Source organism: Pseudochaenichthys georgianus, chromosome 15, assembly GCF_902827115.2.
Source record: "Pseudochaenichthys georgianus chromosome 15, fPseGeo1.2, whole genome shotgun sequence".
Taxonomy (NCBI): domain Eukaryota; kingdom Metazoa; phylum Chordata; class Actinopteri; order Perciformes; family Channichthyidae; genus Pseudochaenichthys; species Pseudochaenichthys georgianus.
In genome coordinates this window covers 35,156,009-35,162,794 of record NC_047517.1, presented here as the reverse complement: position 1 = coordinate 35,162,794, position 6,786 = coordinate 35,156,009, and the positions used below count along the sequence as shown (strand labels likewise).

Genomic DNA, 6,786 nt, shown 5'->3' with positions numbered 1-6,786 from the left:
ATCTTAAATGTTTGCACATGTGGACTGTGATGCTGTTTGCAGCCGTTGAGCTGCTTAGCAGGCCCCCAAAAGCCCTGAGGGACCGTCTTTTTCTTCTTTTTCTCCCTCTCCCTCCCCCTCCCCCTCTCGCGCTCCATCATTATCGCCCACATGCTTTTCCAGAGACATCCTGAGTGAAACAGCTCGACGTCCTCGATGGCTATCACATGTTCCTGCTGAGGAGGAGAGACATCTTGAAGAGTTCTCCACTGAGGAATTTGCTTTGTGCTTTTTTTCATTAATTACTTAGGGGTTTTGGGCATTAAACTATGGAAGTATTACTTAAACACAATAAACCTTAGCCTGGCCCTTGACTGAACTTGTTCACCTCATGAAGGAAGACATCCTCTCTCCCTAGCAATTATATTACTCTGGAGATTATGGATTGTTTTAGGGACTTTTTGCATGGCTTCAAGCGATTGTTAAATCTGGATGCGTCGGTCCTTATGACTTCAAGTCCTCCCAAAAAACGTGATTAACACTACTTAAAACAACTATGTATGCCCCTAGATTTGCTTTACCACAGAAAGTGATGATGAACCATACTTTGGAAAAACTTTTCTCCCTTTTCTTGATCAACCCATGACCTTTTGTTTCAATATTTTGGTTAATAACCAAATATCTTCGCAACTGAAGACATTCATGTTGTCTGTGTTGGGCAGTAATTAACCAATTTTAGGATGCCAACACGCAAAAACAATGTTAATTTAGCATTGTTAGTTTACTCAAGTTAGCTTGTATCATCACCACATTACATTTTGTTTCAATACTTTCGGTTAATGATCAAATATCTTCCAAACTAAGGGCATTCATGTTAACCTATACTTGTGTTTGGCACTAATAGGCCATTTCTTTGCATGCTAACGCTAATACATCTTTTTAAATATCAGCATATTAGAATTGTTCGTGTGCTTAAGTTAGCATGTAGCTCAAGCATCACCCATGACTTGTGTTGCAATACTCAGTTAATGGTGAAATAACCTTAAAAAAATACTTTTGGCCTGTATCTGGCACAAATAGGGTAAATATCAGCGTATTAGCATTGTTAGTTTTCTTTAGTTAGCATTTAGCTCGAGCACAGCCGTTCCCTGTGGGCATATTTTATGTAACATTTCCTGTTTGGTTGTCTTTTATGGTTTCTTACATTTTCAGTTTTATGTCATGCAGAAATCCATTAACACTTGTTGTTCCTTAATTGAGCTGATTTCATGCACTTAGAATAGAATAAAAGAAGTTACATTGCAGAAAATGATAATGCATGCTGCGGTTAGTTACTGTAGACATTTATGGGGAAGTACATTCATTTGGTAAAAACAGTAATGGTAGTAAAATAAACCAGCAGACACGCGTGTGGTTTCACTGTTTTCCTCTCATTTTATTGGAGGCGGAAGGTAAGACAACATTTCACTTTAGTTCTCTCACAGACCTGGCCACCCTTCAGTATCTACAAAGTACTTCCTGTTCCTTCTCAAAGCAAGAGCTACATCCATCGTACATGTTAGAAACAGTTATTTAAAAAAAACAAATAGAAAAAAATGTACAACATACACTTGATATATAAATATAATTTTTGCTCTTTTTTTTACAGAGGTAAAATACTAAGCGTAAAAAATGGGTCTAATTCAATACAGGGAGTTTGTTTCTTTAATTTTTCAATTTAAATACAAGGAGATAAAGAGGATGCGTTCAGGCACTTGTAAATGGCTCTGACATGTGAGAATACACTTAAACACCGGACGAGACAGAGAGAAAAAAGATTAACGCTGACACACACACTCTTTCCAATCTGATTGGTCCCGTCCCTGAAACATCACATCATCGTAGAATCTGATTATACTGGATAGATGTTAATTTAGCATGTGATGGCATTTTCAGCTGATCGCAGTAGCTTTGGATCAAGGAGCAGGAGAAGGGATGTGACACACACACACACACACAACCACACACACCACACACACACACACACACACACACACACACACACACACACACACCCACACACACACACACACACACAGGATGTATGAAACAGACACAACCAGGGAAGGGAAAAGGACATCCTCAGGCATTCTGTATTTTAACTACAGCAAGTGACATTTCCTTGGCAAAACAATCAGGGGTGGATGTTTGTTTCCAGCCGTTTTTTGGACTACCGTTCTTTACCAATGGGACCCTACTGATGTCTTGCTAATCCTTTTTCTTTGTAATTCTTAAAAGAGGATCGTCTTCCCGGTCACATCCCCTAGGCGTAAGGCGCCCTTGTGATGGTCGCTTTTTGGCCCAACAGTCACAAGTTGTAACAGCTAGCATAGCTTCTTACACTTTAGTTTCTAAAAACAAACGTTATATTATATACTTATTGAAGAGTGAGTTTTAAATGTACCCATAGGTGTATTTTATTACCTTCAGAAGTCAGATAAAGCGAAGTTAGCTGTGTACACCCGTTTCAATGTTAATGCTAAGCTAAGCTAACCTGCTTCAGGCTCAGAGACAAGACAGCGTATCCATCTTTTCCTCAAACAAATCTTGTGTTTCATAAAATGTCAGATTCTTCTTCTTTCAACAGAAGAGGACCCATCTTTTATTATAAGTGTAAAATAAAACTCACTACATTGCTGTAGTGAAATTTTAGAGGCCTAAGTTCATTCACAACTTTGTTTTAGGCAACAAAAGCTTTTGTACTCATTTTCACTAGTAAGGAGTTTTTAAGAAATGTATTTACATTTATCATTTTATCAGCTTTTAGTCTCTGTTACCACGCTGTTACTCATTCAGTATGTGACTGGTGGGCTTCATTGAAGGACGAGGCTAAAAGATGGGAGCTGATTGTACACCGCAAGCACACTGGAGTCCTTAGTTTACACACTTGATCGAACCTTCTTAAAAGTTCAGTTTCAGTATAAAAATAGTTTAAACCAATTAAAAAAGAGTATGTGTTGAGGCTGATTGCTTGGAGCCGTAACCGTGCTCACGCTTTTCATTAAAGCAGACATCTTCAGAGGGATGGGGGTGAAGTTTGGAGCCAGACTCCACATTTTAAGGCATAACGGGAACCAGGTTTAATGTATCTCTGATTGTTTTGTTTTTTTCTTTCATCCTTGACTGCTGACTAAGGTTCTGCGGAGGATGAGGAAATCGGAGCCTTATAGTCTGACACCGCTTTGTGTGCATGTGTCAAGAAACTGACTGGAATTAAGACTGGTTTAGGTGAAAGTTTAGGCACTGTTTGAATAACGTGAAATGAGCAGGGAGACGAATGCTAGCTTGATTTAAAGCACCGTCTCGTTAGTTGAGTGAATCACAACGCAGCACCCTTTTTTGCTGGTAGATCCAATTCAGTGAGAAATAAATAGGATAAAAACTAGAATCTTTGGGATATTAGAGGATTAAGATGAGTACCACGTTTGTTTCGGCGAACAAAGAAGATGTCGATGGTGGAGAGCTATGTAGACGATATACATAAGCTGTACTATAAGCTGCAGTATAGACAACAAAAGGCCTCGGTGCGCATTGTTAGCTCGCACAAATACCACACACACACACACACACACACACACCACACACACACACACACACACCACACACACCACACACACACAACACACACACACACACACACACACACACCACCACACAACACACACACACACACACACACCACACCACACACACACACACACAAAGAGGTGTAGTTGTCTGATTCTCTTGTAGCTGGAGTTGAGCGGGCCTGATATTGGAATAGAATATAAACAAAATGGCCACGCGTACATCAAAGGAGAAAGAAAAAAAAGAACAAGAAACAATTCAAGTTCTTTGACGCTGAGTCAGTGTACAAAGTATAAAGTACCTGCATATGTGATACATGACATATAGGTCAGCTATAAAAAAAAAAGGCCCCCTGAAAAAGAGTGCTCTCTCTCTCTAGAAACAGAGCATGAAATGGCCACGTGGAGAGCTGAGAGAACTGTCTGCCGTAAGGGGGAGCTTATCTTCCCAGGCCGTTCAGAAAATGCACCAACTGTTTTTATATTTGGCTTATTTCAGTGTCTGGAATTTGTAGAGAATCCCAGAGAAACCAAGGCAAGAGAGTGAGCAGCCACTTTGTCCCCTCCGTGTCCATCCCCATCCTTCCCTTTCCCTGTGCTTGCGTTGGGTTTTTAGGTTTTTGTCATTGTTCCTCTCCTCAGCTCAGGGCTTTGTGTCGGCCTCCGCAGCAGCCGCACCTCAGCCCCGCCCGGTGACACGCGTGGAGTGGCGGGTAGAGACAAAGGCACGGCGCCACCAGAGATAAACCGAGCAGCGCTAACCAGCGAGAGCCAAATCGGCCTCCACCTCCGCCCTCGCCCCCGTCACAGGAGCAGGGGTCCGAGTAGTCCCCCTCTGGGTCTGACATGCAGTGGTAGAGCATAGTGTCTGCCAGCCACATGCAGCTGACCCTCCGGATGCACCCCTGCACAGGGTCCGGCGCATCGTGGCACCGACCTCTCCGGTTGTCGGTGATGTAAAAAGCCTCGCCGCAATGCTCACACTGAGCGCGCTCCAACCCGTCCTCTTTTCGCCCCTTCCCGCCATTTGTGGACGGTGAGGAGCTCGGGAGGAAGGATCGAGGCTGGACGGAGACCACCGAGGAGAAGCCCTGGCGGTACGAGCCGCCCTGGCCCTTATTGACCAAGGGTCCGAGAGCGGGGTCAGAGTCTGAGGGCGACAGGGTGGGGGCCAGAGGGTAGGTGTAGTCGTGCTTCTGCGACTCTGTCTTGGCAAGTGGACGTACGACTCAGAGTCTTCCATTTGGATGAACTGTGTCCGCACGGTGGCGTGTCGTAAGTCCTCTTAGCCCGGAGAAGAGGGGCGTCTCCGGGCGTCCATAGTGGCGCTCGGTGGTTCGTTCCCAGCTGCGCTCCCGAGGGTTGATGCGGACGATTTCCTCGTCTTCCTGGAAGTGACATGACGGGGAAGCCGAGACAAACGGCTGAGGAGAAAGAGCAGAATGAATGTTAAACACTGCTGGCTGTAAAACTCATACCTGCAACTCCTTGTGAGTTTAAATAAATAAATAGCTAAACAATTTAATTTGACTCTCTTTGCATCCTGTTCGAGTTACTGGATGTCTCACCTGGTCCATGAAGTAGTGGTCTGTGAGCCGGTAGGGGTCGTGGAGATCGTGGCGATGTCCCAGCATGCACTTGTGTCTCTGCGGAAGGGGCGAGGACTCGAGCGGCGGCAGAGAGCTCTCCAGTTTCTGGGAGGAGTTGGATGAGCTGTCTGTGGTGTTCTGAGGACACAAACAAACACAGGATGCCGGTCAAAAGCTGCTCTCAGATTGGATGCGCCAAACAAATAGTTATTGCGAAAGGACGCCATGATTGGACAAACAAAACAGGAAGCCTTGGCGAAGCTCTGATTGGGAAAAACAGGAAGCTTGAGCCCCGTTTTCAAGCCACTTGATCCACATTTGGATCCCTGTGTGCCAGTTAAACTTTTATAAACAACATCTGCCATAAAACATCTGCAACAGGCAAGAAGAAAACATTGTAGCAAGGACACGGACATTAGGATAGAATAGGATATCCGTGGTTTATATAATGGAATGGACAAAATATTATAAACACCTTGGTTTATCCAATGGCAGCACCATCTGCAGCCTCCAAAATGATCCTATAGTTGAACACCTCTCTAACACACTTTAAACTGAACATTATAACCTTAATAAAAGCCAAATGTACTGATGAATAAGACTCCATACGTTTGCATTTATGAGTTGAAAACTCAAAGTATATATTTTTAATAAACCCAAAAGTGGTTGAAATACAACATACACACACCAACTATAAGCATCCAATCCGAGTAAAGAAATACAACTTTTTCATACAATCGGAACAGATCGGCAGTTGCATTCATACAGACCCTTTACCATTAAACACCACAGCAATACATGTGTTGTCTGAACAAAGGAATTAACATTTTCCCAGAATGAAAATAATCCTTATTTTCTTACACCCCTAAGCCTGAAAGGAAATAAGGTGTATTTGACTAATCCTTTCAGCTCTAAAATCAACAACTATCAAATGTATAAAACCTTCAACTGTTGAATCCACTTTAATACAGACATTGTTTGACAGGTTAGATAATTATTTATCATGCTTGAGATCAAGCTGGTGGCTTGACTTGATATCACGAAGCTAGCAATCTGCACACACACATTTTTGCAGTTTCGCCTTTTTGTGGCCTCTCCTCGTCCTCCTCCTCACCCCCAACAACCTGTCCTCCTTCCCTCAAATTCACTTTCTACACATTCCTCCTTCCCTTCTCTCTTTTCCACCTCTCCCGCCTGTCGGTCGGTCGGTCGGTCGGTGCGTGTGTTTGTGTGAACAGTATCCTGTCCCCTTTCCGCTAAAGCCTGTCAGGGCTCCGCTCCAACTCGAACCTTGGCCAGACACTAGACAGTCGATTCGCAGCCGTGTAGCGCTCAGACAGACAGATTTCAGACCGGCACACTGGGGGTCAGCCTCTGTGGGGGGTCGGGGGGTGTACAGCTGATAGGACCCCTGTCTCATCATGTCATCTGGTTATGTGTTGGCCTACGGGTGAGATATTCAAAGATGTGTTGGACCCATTGTGTGTGAGAAGAAGAACTGGTTTTATCTCTTGGAGGGTTTAAAGTTTCAGCATATTCCTACCGACAATAGCTGTCCTCACAACACCTTTCCTTAACTCAATGTTAGCCTATTTTGTTGAAAATAAAAGATC

At 43.6% G+C, this 6,786-nt stretch overlaps 1 pseudogene; it reads right to left on the bottom strand.

The window, feature by feature from the left end:
* Positions 1-3,708: 3,708 nt before the first annotated feature.
* Positions 3,709-6,786, bottom strand: part of LOC117459631 (sprouty-related, EVH1 domain-containing protein 2-like) — a 22,419-nt pseudogene continuing 19,341 nt past the window's right edge.